General features: G+C 42.6%; 1 protein-coding gene across 4 annotated transcripts in view; it reads right to left on the bottom strand.

The window, feature by feature from the left end:
- The window catches only part of PFKP (phosphofructokinase, platelet), a 332,348-nt gene that overhangs the window by 225,663 nt on the left and 92,808 nt on the right, over window positions 1-13,877 (bottom strand). The gene's annotated exons all lie outside the window — the stretch shown is intronic.

The raw sequence follows: 13,877 nt of genomic DNA, 5'->3' as shown, positions 1-13,877 counted from the left end.
CCATAATATTTGTAAATGAACTCCAATGCAGAGCTGGAATAAGTCCAACACCAAACCTGGCCAACCACTGATACTGCAACACACCCATATAAAATTATGATGGATGGGTGTGCTTAAAAAAATCCCCATATGAGCTAATGTTAAAATAATTAGTTTTTTTAATTGTTTAGGAAGATAAATACTATTGATTTACTATTGAAAAATTATCTAAAAATATGGCATAATCAATAATTATATTTACATATTCTAATACGTGTTTTAAATGTAAACATTAAAATAGTATTAATGTGTATTAAAAAGAACTACATTACAGATAATTAATTATATACATCACTTTGAATAATTTTAAATACATATTAAAATATATATTTTAATATACTTAAGACAAATTATTTTATTTTAATTTAATATATTTGAGATAATGTTCTTTTCAATGTATTTTTCAAATAAACTTACCTTAATAATGCTGTAACATTATATTATTCTACATTTAAAATAAAAAAAATTAACATTAATATGTAAGTTAAAAATATTTTATCTAATTTTTGAAAATGTTTAATAAACTTGTAAACTATTCCCTATTGTAGGAAATACGCTTTTTCTGCAAGGTCAGGGAAGATTTTTTTCCTTTGTTAGACCCTAATGTTAACATGTCCTTACAGTGACTAGCGCTATTTCCACTGTGCCAGGCCTTCCTGTCCTGTGTACAAAAACCAGTGCACATGTTAAACCACTAATATTGTGTCTCTGAAATGGGAATAGCTAGAAAAATAACTAAACAACAGTTTTTATAGCTATTATAAATTCCATTTTATGGTAGAGCCAGATTTTGTATAACTGTTCAGGGAAGCAACTTTTAGAAAGTTAACTTTTCCCTACATGAAGTTCCAAGAGGCTAATTTGTATTTATCCTCCAACTTCTCCAGGCCCGAACTTGGCTTAAATAAGGTGTGCATGATGTGTGAAGTTCCTCCAAGGAGCTACACGATTGGTCACTGTGATTGACAGGTCAATTTCAATGGTTAGGGATAACTCCTTTAATGCTCAGCAGAAGGGACGGGGCAGTGCCCATCCATATTGACAGCACGGTGTCAAATATTGCTTGACAGTTCTGTTGAGCAGCATTTAACACTTGAAAAGAAAAGAACAGGGTGCCAAGATGATTTTGCTCCTGTCCTACCAGATTTCTGCCTCTGGGTTCACATATAATCCTTGGGCCACACTTGAAGACAGAGAGAGCAGGATGCAGAGGCCGTTCTTGCAGCTCCACTGTCTGGTGGCTGAAGGACTTTGATTTTATGCTACCAGACTTCTGTCTTTAAGTTTATTGCGGTTTCAGTGGCAGCCTGAAACTGTACTTTAGTGTTTGATGTAGAATGACACTAGGATTACCATATTACAATCCTAGAATTACAGGGTGTCAAAAGGATCCCATGGCTTAGCTATGTGAAAAGATTCCTTACAGATATCGGACACTCGGACTATTTCGATACTCCAGAATGTCTAGTTACAGTTCCTAGGAAAAAACTCAAACATATATGAATGCAGTTTCTTGAGAACAGGCGTTGGTTAGCTGAGAAAAGTAAAAAAGTCAGTGATGGACAATTTTTTAATCCGCCAAGATCAGGGTTTACAGCAATACCTGATCAAGGTGCAAAGCTGTTATGGGTGCATGGTATTGACTAGCTTTAGGGAGAATTCTTTCTTTAGAATGATAACTTTTCCAGTGGAAAACTGTTGGTCAGGAGAAATGGATTTATGTCCCTGTGATATTGTGTCAAAACAGTCAACTTTGCACACAACACTATTTTGTAAATTCGTTTCTGTTCCAAGAAAGAGATTCCTCCTTCCATTGTTAAAGCACTGGGGTCTGAGACACTGTAGGGCTGCCTTGATGAAATTACAAATACTAGAAGAGGAACTAATTATGCGCCTTGTTCTATCTTTTTTAAAGTCTGTAATTAGATCTAGGAAAACAATGAATTAACTGCCTAGAAGATGTAACTGACATTTGTATCTCTCCTTTTAAAATGTTCTTTTTTAAAGTATTTTTAAATGTCTGTGCTTTTATGATTGTTTTTAGCAAATCGAATAAAGCTGTTTTAGACTTTTTTTTTACTTTGACCGGCCCTTAACAGAGAGAGAGGAGAAGGTTCTACAAAAGGGACTGGGTTTTGTACCAACTCCAAAAACCGACCTCTTCCAACAAACCCCGGAAATACAGTCATTCTTCCACAAAATCAGGTTGAAAGCCTTTTTTGAGGGGAGACCAAGTGATCGAACAGAAGATTCTGGCCTCCACAATCCTTCCACTTTCACCCCTCACAATGGGATGATTCCGAATGAAATCCTCACTTATGAGCAGGCAGTGCTCAAAGACATCAGGACACTAGACCGGCAGGGAAGCTACCACAACATCTCTAAAAATGAGATGCGTACACTGAAGTCCCTCGCTGATGACCCCCTGATTACCATCAAACAGGCGGATAAGGGCGGCACTACAGTCCTTATGAACACCGTTGATTATGACCTTGAGTGCACAAGGCAATTAAGTGACACACGCTATTACACACCAATCCCCTGTGACCCGACACTACGCCTACAGATCAGAATAACAGGTCTGGTGGATAGTGCAGAATGTGAACAGTGGATCAGCAAGAAAGAGGCGGACTTTCTGGTGAAAAAAGATCCCAAGGTCCCCTACTTTTACATTCTCCCCAAGATACACAAAGGGACAAGACCGGTACCTGGGCGACCCATCGTCTCGGGGATCGATTCTGTCCTGGAACCACTCTCACAATTCTGTGACCACTTTCTGCAGCCTCTAGTGAAGCGCGTTTCCTCGTATGTCCAGGATACCTCTGATGTCCTGCGCATACTGGATACTTTCCAGGATACCGGACAGATCAACCTCTTGATTACCCTTGATGGGGAGGCCCTCTATACAAACATTCCCCAGAGGGACACATTAGGAGTAATAGAGGAAATACTTGGGCTTGCAACCTGGGACTCAGTCACTCCACCTGCATTTATCATGAAGTGTGCTAGCTTGGCGTTAACCGAGAATTACTTTGAGTTTAAGGGGAACTACTACCACCAAACCCAAGGTACATCGATGGGCAGCACCTTTGCCCCGTCAGTGGCATGCCTGTACATGGCTGATTTTGAAGGCAGACACATACAACATCAGTCCAATCCCTTCCTCAACAACATCAAGATGTGGAGGAGATTTATAGATGACATCCTGATCCTATGGACAGGACCACCGACATCGCATGAGGCCTTTTTTGAGTGGGTCAACACCCTTAACCCCTATTTACACTTTACGATGTCAGTATCACCCAATGAAATTGCCTTCCTTGATCTGACAATCAAATTGAAAGAGGGATCACTGAGTACCACGATGTACAGAAAGCCTACCGACCGTAATAGCTTGCTCCATTACACTAGCCACCACCCAAAAGCCTTACGTACCAATCTCCCCTTTGGACAATTTCTCCGTATCCGGCGAAATTGTAGTGACCTAACTGATTACAAGAAAGAGTCAGCAATCCTATCCAGGAATCTACTGGACAGAGGATATCCCGTGAGGGATGTCTCTAAAGCACAGAAACGAGCCAGGAACAACCACCGAGAAGCTCTCCTCGAACAACAGGAGCCAATACCAGCCGAGAACCAACCAATAACCTGTGTAACAACGTTCACCCCTGTGTCAACCAAAATCAAAAGTGCGATCAAGCGCCACTGGGCAATTCTGAACACAGGCAACCTAACTTTTGAACAACCAAGGTTTGCGTTCAAGAGATCCCTGAATTTGAAAGACATTCTGATCAGCACTAGACCCAAAGTCACTAAGAAGGTGGTCCAACAGACACTGGCGTTTACCTCCTGTGAAGGGTCACTACCCATGTGGCTCCTGTGTGGCATGTGCATACACAGCAGTGCATAAGACAATACAACTCACTGACACTTTCAACTGGGAGCTCAGGGGACACACTAATTGTAACACCTCACACTGTATCTACATGCTTACCTGCCCATGCGGATTACAGTACATTGGGATGACGACACGCCCCATCAAAATCCGCATCACTGAACACCGTAGTAACTTCCGCTGTTGAAAGACAAACACCAAGATGTGCAAACACTATGTGGAGACCAATCACACCGCAGACTCGCTCAAATGGGTGGTACTAGAATTCAGTCCCAATTGCTCTAAACGAGCTTTATTTCACAAAGAACAAAGGTGGGTCCACCGATTATCATCAGACAGTCGGGCCTGAATGAGGACATTCCGTTGCACTCATTATGAACTTGTAGCACGAGACCTTCTATATACATGTATTTATACTGAACCAGATACGAGTAGCCGAGACCTGTATACTGCGGCTCAATCCACACTTGGTCCGTTCCTCCACTTAATAATAGTCACCACCACTACAATGCTTTAGACATGACATTCCGACAGGGGGTTATTTCCGCTACCGAACACATCAAACCTTTCATCACCTTACATCACCCCTAAAGGTAACGGTGATAAGGCCATCCACACCTCCCTGCCCCAATAGTCCACCCCTCTATATAAAATCACGGACTCACTAGCTAGCTTAGTCCGACCTGGTCACGCTAGTCCTTAACTCCATTTTGTAATTGCCGCCACAGTAACCAGGTAAACCACCTGACCGAACACAGAGGGCGGAGCTACGACCCCGTCCAGGCGTTTCCGCCTTGAAATGGCAACCGCCACTGAGCTCCAGTATCTATCCGAGCTCGGCGGCGATGGGTAGGTGAAGAAGTAAGGACACGGGAGTAGAGAGGTAAGGCGAACCCCCAAGGGGCGAATTGGGATTCTCTAAGAGGAGTGGTTCCCTTAAGGCAGTATCTGTGGACCCCACCCAGATCCTGTAGAGGGCTTTTGTATTTCTGACCATGCCACAAACTGACCCTTTACACATCTACTTTCCCTAGCCATACCTGATGGGTTCCACCCTGATGTACCAACCCGCTGAGCCTTGTTGTGGTAATTAATTCCAGACCATTAGGTGAGTCGGGTTCCATCCATAGCGGCCCCGCGCACATTGAGTGGTAGCAATTCCTCCACACACTACGCCTTTTTATCAAACGAGAAGGAGAGTGATCCTCCTGAAGGACTGCTGTTGTTCTTAAACTGTTCTTTCACTCACAATGTGTTGGTGTGATGGTACAATTCACGTTGTCACAAAACACTCACGTTAACTTGGAGCTAGTATAAACTCACTATCACTAGCATGGCACTGTGTGCAAGATTGGTCCCGGACCATGCAGTAACTCTGCACAGCTAACCTTCTGGCACCTAGTGAGTTAGATTCACGTTTTTAATCGCAGCAGGGGACCTCCAGAATAAAGTTGTTTCCGGTACCCTCTACTACATTTTAAATCACCACCCAGGCTACATACTACATTACCCGCACACCCGCACTTCACCAAAAGGCAGTTGGATTAAAAGATCTCCGCCAAAGAGCCCCTCTTTGAGGTGAGCCCGTCGGGGATTGCACTGCCTCCCCGACGAGGAGCAACGCAGATGATGAAGCATGACACCTGCAAGGGTGTGTGAGGCAAAAACATCCAACAAAATGGGTGCCCAAAGGTGTTACATCTTCACCTCCGGCCACGCCAGACACACACACTCCTTCCTCTAAGGAACAGTCCAGCACCCTACACTGTTGACCCATATTACAATCCCCCACACAACCCCAACACTTAAAGCCCAAGTTTAGCGTGGCCGACGACTTCCGCTATCTTAAAAATGCCCAAAGTGGGTAAGGTTGTCACTGGGAACTTTTACTCTATTGGTTAGAACGTGCCCCTGAGTCATTCCCACTCACTAGAACGACCCGGTAGTTGAACTCACCTTAGTTTAGTGACTTCAAGGGATCACCCTGGCAACGTCTGTTATAATTTCAAGTGATGGGTAGGCCCCACCCCAAATAATAGTTCAAATTCATACACCAATATTTTCCCATACCGACCTCTCCACCTCGATTGTGGAGATCCCTACCAAGTGTGTGGAATGTCAAACACAGTTTTGAAGTTACTACAAGTAGTAACTTTACAGTCATATTTGACATTTTTACTGACTCTACACCATATTTTAAGAGATGAGACAACCATAGGACCCGTACCCTCCAGATATGCCCGCCGCTCAACTACCCTAGACATGCAAGATCCCCACATTTGAAATCACCAGAGATTCAGGTGGGGTTAAAAAGGCCATGTTTATTCACACATTGTATAAACATGACAAGCAATAACATGCATATCAAAATCACAAGTTATAACATAACTACATTTATGAGCATATCAGCTCCATGAGCATATCAGCTCCATCACCTTCCCAACCCTAAGGGAGGAACACCATTTGGTTTGCATCTCGCAACTGGGTATCCTACGCCAAGTGCTGTGCACCTGCCCATTAGAGTGGACAACCATTACACTCAATATTGGCCCTATAACATAGAGATGTGTGATGTTGATATTTGAGTTTGCCAGGTGTATTGGCTGTATCACATGAACTGATAACTGTTAACGTATGAATTTGTCGACTGTAAATCTACTGCCACTATCTGAATCTGTGAGTGTTTAACAGTAAATAACGCATATTGTTTTCACTGATGGATTCTGAGGGACATCAAATAGAACAGAAAAGAAAAAGTACCCAATTATAACACTTTGTCCTGCCTGCAGTTTGGCACATTTTTATCACTTTTAGCTCATTCGATATTATTCTAAAAACGGACAGTTTTTTTTAACATTCCAAACATGCTCTCCCATCCAGTATTTAGCAGATTGTCATGCATATACTCCATGCCTTTCCACTGTGACGGATTGCAGTAATGGGTATTTGTTTTTCGGTCAAAATAGTTTGACTTTTTTCAGGTAGCATTCTAGGGTGTGTATATATAGGTCTGTAAATTAAGCCAGACAAAATATCGGTGTGCAATTAAAATGCCTTTGTCTGGCCGCACCGCATCTGCTCACTGATGCCCAGTACACTTCTGTGCTGCTGCCAACACGTTAAGTATTTAATACACGATTAAATACTTGACAAAGTGAGAAATACCTTCAGACTGCCAACAGCAGGACGCTAAAACCACATTGGCTAGACACAGAGACAAGTGGAGTGGAAACTAGCTGCACAAACTATGCGGGGGGGGGGGGGGTGGCAGCAGTTAAAAAAAGCAAGGTCACTTTTTAATTTTGTAGTCTGGATGGTACAGAAGTCTCGGATCCTAACCATTGAAAAACTAAAGGACGCAAGTCATAGTATTTTTCTTGCGAGAAGTATGTTTACACGCTTCTCACATTTGTAAAAGGGCATTTTTTTGTATTTATCAAAAAATAATTGTATCACGAAATCGCATAAAAACAGAAAGAATTGCCACGTGGATGTGTGTTTTCTTTAAAAAAAAAAAGCTGTCTGCTATGCAGTGGTGTGTATTTTTATTTCAGATAATGGTGAACCAGATCTATTATTTGAAATAGGCGGCCATTTGTATTTAATGATACATGTTCGTAAGTAAACGGTTAAAAAATGAACATGTAACTTCTTTTACTTACAAATGTATTCTATTTTAGTATTTTTCTCACTTTATTCAATGGCACCTAAAGGGGTAGGTTGAGCTGATTTATTTGTCCTGTCATTGTAAGGCTTCCATGAGCACTTTTTACAGCTTTCTTCCATGTTGTGAAAATATATATTTTGAGCATGTTTATCCATCTGATGACTTTGATTTTGGAACGATGAAAGAAATTCCATATTTTAACCCTGGTACGAACAATCAGGGCCTATTGAGTACATTGTAAGTCACTATCGTGTGTGGATAAGAGAACCCAAACATTTGGTATAGAATATATGTTGTATCTTTTCCTACATCACGTAATTTTGTAAAAAAAAATCATAAAAATATGTTGTAACTAAATTACTGGCCGTAATACCAGCAGCAAATTTGAAATCGAGCAGAAACAATTTATGAGTGAAAAGAACAAGTTGCGAAATTTGAAGAGTGACTAGAGATAAAAACATAGCAAGTGTGACTGTTAGGAGTGAGGGGTTAGTTAGAACTAGTTGAAAAATGGGCACAGCTACAGGGAATACGTGAAAATATCAGAGGCGCATAGGTTGAGTTATGCAGCGTTCTGCAGTCAGCAGAACAAGCTTTGTAGCTCACCAATCAGGATGGCATGAAGTTAGAGCCAGGACTAGTGGGCTATACCTAATTTTTTAAAAGGAACGCTCTCCCTATCAAGGAACGACTGCAGCTTTTTCAAGCGATAAAGAATGGAACCTTGCATCTACTTGCCACCAGAAGGGTGAAAGCAACATTTTACACCACCTGTAAGCTATGCATGCTACATTTGGGGAGGCACAAAGTGATACCATAGTCTAATCTAGGCGAGGTAAATTCTCAAATCACATTATTTCTCCGAACATCTGGAACCATACAATAATAATTGTGTGCGAAGCAGCACAACAAGCACTCACTGTTTTATTTACTGTGCCACTTAAACTAAGGGGCAGATTTACAAGCCCCTTGCGCCCCTTTTACGCCGCCGTTGCAACAGTTTTGTGGCGCAGCGGCGGAGCAAAAGAAGCGCCATGGTGCGGGGTACTTATAACATGACGCATCTGGGAGATGCGTCACGTTGTAAAGCCCTGCGCCAGAAGGAGGCATTCCTGCGCGGGGGGGGCGTTCCGGCGCAGGAACGCCTCCTAAAAGTGACTGAGTGAAATCTACAAGATTTCACTCAGTCACTTTGGGGCCCATGCTGTGTCAAAACCCTGCGCCTGCTTGAAGCAGGCGTAAGGATTGACGCAGTAGTAACAAGATAGGGCCCCCCAGAGCCTTGCTGGAGCTGCGTCGCGCTAGCGACGCAACTCCAGCAATGCAGCGCTTTTATGGCACAGATGCGTCACACATCTGTGCCGTTTTTGCCCATTAGTGCGCCGCATTGTAAATGCGGTGCATCAATGGTGGCGGAGGCATGGCGCACAATAAGTGGCGCATCCCTGCTGATATGCAGGGATGCGTCACTTATTGTAAATCTGCCCCTAAGTTTGTAATCAAGATACAAACACAAATTACACAGAAAAGACCAACTGGGAAGAAGTGCTCATGTCAAATTGCCGGAATCTTAACATTGGAATCGTGAATCACAAGCACCTCGGTTTTGTCTGCACTATGTTCCAGGAAATTCTTGGTCATCCATTTGCAGGGATTTAAATCCTGTGTGGTATGGCACGCCACCTTCTCACACAGCAAAGTAGATACAGCACCTTTGCCCTCCTCCTAGTCAGGTTGGCACGAATCCCAGTGGAAAGGGGAGCAGCCCCAGAATTGTGTGACCTCAGGGGAGGGGTGTTGGCCATTTCCATAGCGACACAGCTGACCAAGGTTCTGCCATGTTGGGTAAGGGAGAGGGAGCACTGTGAGATTGGTTACAGTAAAACACAAAGGAATGCTCCAAAAGTGGGTAGGGTCACCACTGGGAACTTTTACCCAGATGTTTGGTAGTGGCAAGGAGTTTCCCAACCCACAGGCTGGCACTGGGCTTTGTGGCATCACCAATACCTTCCTCAGAACACAGCTGGACCTGAGGAAGATTCAGAAGAGAGCTTCCATTCTGTCTAAAGACTTGAGAAGACAGGACCTGCTTTCATTGTACCTGAGACACCATAAAGAACTCTAACCATCATAAGTTTGACTAGCTGTTTGGACTACTAGGGCATAACAAGCTCCAAGAGGCATTTTTTCCTGCATTCACAGATGGCCAGTTCCAACTGGATCTGCCCTGGATCCTGCTGCTGGCTTTTGCTGGAGTGTGTCTTGACCCTTTAAGTGGTGTTTCAAGTTCCTGGACCATTGGTGTTGAAGTTAACGTCTCCTGCCTTACCCTAAACCCTGCAATTTAGAAAGTTTTGCCAAATTTTTGACCTAAAAATGAATGAGGGACCAGGATAACATAACATGTGTATTTGTAAAGCGCACGTTCACCACTACGGGTATCTTGGCGCTGAATAACAGATGTTTGATAAACCTGCCAACTAGTCCGACAGATGAAGCTCTGCTGCTGGACCAAACATCCCCATGGCTCATACTGTGTTCTTCTCCACAGTAGCACATCCTTTTCAGTTGGATCTTCCAACTGCAGAATCCGTTGATATTGAGCCCTCTTCAGCTGCAGCCTGCAGTCTTGCTGCACTGAGGAAATCCGAGTACTAGAAAAGTTTCTACGTCTACGTCTGAAAGTAAAATGCTTCACTGGAGCTACCGATAAAGCTTATTCAACCAACAGGGAGGACCTCCTGGATGCAAAATTTTAACTTTTCCCACTTGGACCATTTCCTGACTAAAACAACAGCTTCAGCTCATCCTCTGGATCTGTCAACATCAAACTCTCTTTTGCTGCAGCCTGCTGCCTCTTGCCGCTGAAGAACTCCCCAAAAAGTTTCTTAGTCAAAAGGTAAATTTTCTGACTGGGACAAACATGGTCCTTTTATCCGACCTGACCTGTGCTCCATCATGGTGAGAAGTAACTTTAACCTTCATACCTGTCAAATACAACCAGATGACTGCGGTTGGTGCTTCATGCTTTTTAGTGCTATTTCTTGGTTTAAACTTTCAAAATTCATAACTCTGGTTCTAATAATTGGATATTTGCAGTTTTGGTGTCTATTATAATTTTCTCAATTTTTTTCTTGTGTTGTTTTTTGTCTTTATTACTGTTCCAGTACTGCATAAATACTTTACACATTGCCTCTAAGTAAAGCCTGTCTACTCTATGCCACAGCTACCTGGGAGTTGAGCTCAGGTTTATTTAGTTAATGTAGTGGTTCACCCTGACAAGGACTGTGATTATTATTTGAGGTGGCTACTTACCTTACAAACTAATAACCAAATCTCTTATAAATACACACTGTACTGCTAGGGGCTCCATGGGCATCTAAGAGCCTTAGTGGAATTGCAGGGAGTAGTGCAAACCTCATGCATCTCTCGACTACCTGCAAAAACATGTAAGCATATAGCTGTACCCCATTCAAGAGACTTTGGGCACTCCATCTATCTCACCAACTCCCTCGCTGCTGCCTATATATGGGAGGATTAGGGTAGTGTTGAAAAAAAAAGTGACAGAGGCTTGCAGTGTCAGCTTAGCTCATCGGCAGGTAGATTCAGGGATATGAAATGCAGCATCTTCGAGAAGATGGCGCAGTGGCTGTTTGGTCTTCCAGTGGCAGGTGTGCCTCAGTCTTTCCCTGCTCAAGTACAGCAGCAGTGTCCAGTGACAAGGAAGGCAGGGGTGGTGGATCTCTTCATCTGCGGGATTGTGGCAGATTGTTGGGAACACTAGTGGGCGACAGCCAGAAAATGTGCCTGTGCACGCACAACCTGCCAGGATAATATGGTGGCCTGCTCTATGTTTCCCAGCCCAACTGCATGATAAGATTTCCACCTGTCTCAGGAAATCCATGTCAAGATGGCAGCATAATTCTTTGCATTCAATGACATGAAATCAATGAAAGATGGCCCTAATCTTCCTGTGTTGCACTTCCCACTGTATAAAACTATCACAGTGTCGCAATGTAGTCAACTTCTTTTTTCAACCGAAATATCACCTCTTAGCTGTCTTTTTTCTCTTATTGCAATTTGTTATTTTCTACAGAGATCCTTTCTCCAGCGTTTAGTGTACTGTAATCCCTGTTTCATTATTCAGTGCTGTTTTGTACCTGGCATTCTATAAAGGCAGATATCCTATTCCCCTTTGGCTACTCCATATTGCTCATTCAGCTGTTAAAAAGCAGATGCAGTGAAAGAGTAGGTGGTAGGTGAAAGAAACTTGCAGGAAAGAGAGTTTGCAATATGAAATCAGATAATGTCTTTGCATAGATTCCTTCTGCTTGCCACTTTAGACGCAACAGAAATATACAGCGAGTTAGACAAATAGAACTGCAGTATAAGGACAAATGCATTGTAGGTCATGCTTGAGATATATATAAATATTTAATTATTTTTATTAGAGTTCCTTGTGATCCGCCAATAAAAGCAGAAAATAAGCATAATATGCACACAGCATCATATATGAATAATTTTTGTAAATGGCCTTAATAAACAGAATAAATATCATGAAACACAACAGTACACATGAAAAATACAAACCTCAAAGATACATATTAACCCAAACGTTGTTCAAAAATCTGTAAAAACAAAGTCCACCATTCAGAAACAAAAGGGATTGAAGGGCAAACCCAAACGCTGGCGATGCACAACCGGGCAACAGTAATCGCAATAGATACCACCAGAATTAATCTGGGATTAATATTACGTTTGTGTCCCAGCATCATTCCTTAACTGCCAACTAAATATGGTGGTCCAAGTGTAAGGATACAAACTGCACTGTGCATGACCAGTAAGCTTTGAGTGCGGGCATTTTGAAAACATAGGTATAATATCCGCAGTACGTAACCTCATTTTTGACAATAGGTCTTGTGGTCGCAAACTACTTTTAGACCATTTTCATATTCTTTCTGGGGTATAACATAGCATACACAAAGTCCGAAGTCGCTGAAGTTTTACGCTACCATAACAAACAGAGCAGCTAATAATATCAAAGGCATCGAAGATTTCATTGACCAAACTATCCTGATCCAGCTTGGCACTCCATTTAGTGGCAAGACTAGACCTGTTATCCTCTCTGTCTGTGGATATATTTCTATGTAAAGTTCTGATTGATGGCTTGCCTTCTGTGGTGAAAATATATTTCAGGATGTCGGCATCCTTGTCCCCAATCGTATATGCCTGGTTATTTAAAAAAAAAGTCTTGACTCTGTAAGTATTTAAAGTTGCAGAAGTTGATAAAGTGTCTGCAGAGTCGAAAATGCACAAATCCTGTCAGAATCAAATATCTGACTCACGATCCTAATGCCTTGGTTATACAATCCTTTGACCAAAGAGTCATAAAAAATAGGTCGGAATATAGGGTTACCTCTCGTGATGTAATGAGTGAATAGGTTGAAGAGAATATCGAGTGCAAATTCCCCCAGATCCGGGAGGCCTCCCCAATGATCTTGAACTGAACCTACTTAAAATAGTTTGGATCGGAGAGTCTACTTAGAAAAAACCTGACACACGGCCCCAGGGCAATTTGATACCCTAGAGCGAAGCAGGCAGGGTCATGATATGTAAGGGTATTTTTACTACATGAGCCAAAAGCGGACTAGAAATACATGAGATCCGGGAGAGACAACCCACCTTGACTAAAGAGAGATTTTAAAAGATGTATGGACCTTCTAGCCCTCCTATAACCACAGATGAAGCTGCGTATCGCCCCCCTCGAGAATCTTAAAAAAGAGATCCAGAACCAGTAGAGAAATCACCCGAAAAACTTGGAAAAATTTAGATAAGATGTTCATTTTAAAAATATTGCATCGTCAAAGAATGCTGATTGGGAGGACAACCTCTATGGATACAATGTATAGAGTAGACTGTCCCTGCTGAGCTTCAGAATTTAAAGGAGAAAGTTGGCTGGATGACCGTGATGATGAAGATGGTATTGGAGACTGTGCATCCCCTCCTGGCACCACCTTGTTTACTGACTCCAGAAACATCAATCTAATAGGGAAACTACTGCTGTGGGGTCCCCCTGGCCCGGGCCCCGTGGTGACGGCACAGAGACTCCAGTACTTAACGTAAGCAGCTTCACCATCAGGCGCCCGATTATAGAAAAGTATCACCTCCCCACCAGCTGTTGTGATCCTGAACTCGGCCCGCCAGCTTGAAGAGCTGAATTGGAGGGGTGGCGAGTCCCTCTCCCATTTTGTAGTGTAGATGACTTAGTGGACACCA

The sequence above is a fragment of the Lissotriton vulgaris genome, chromosome 10 (assembly GCF_964263255.1).
Source record: "Lissotriton vulgaris chromosome 10, aLisVul1.2, whole genome shotgun sequence".
In the NCBI taxonomy this organism is placed as follows: domain Eukaryota; kingdom Metazoa; phylum Chordata; class Amphibia; order Caudata; family Salamandridae; genus Lissotriton; species Lissotriton vulgaris.
The sequence above is the reverse complement of the archived record's forward strand: the minus strand, read 5'-3'. Positions and strand labels throughout refer to the sequence as shown.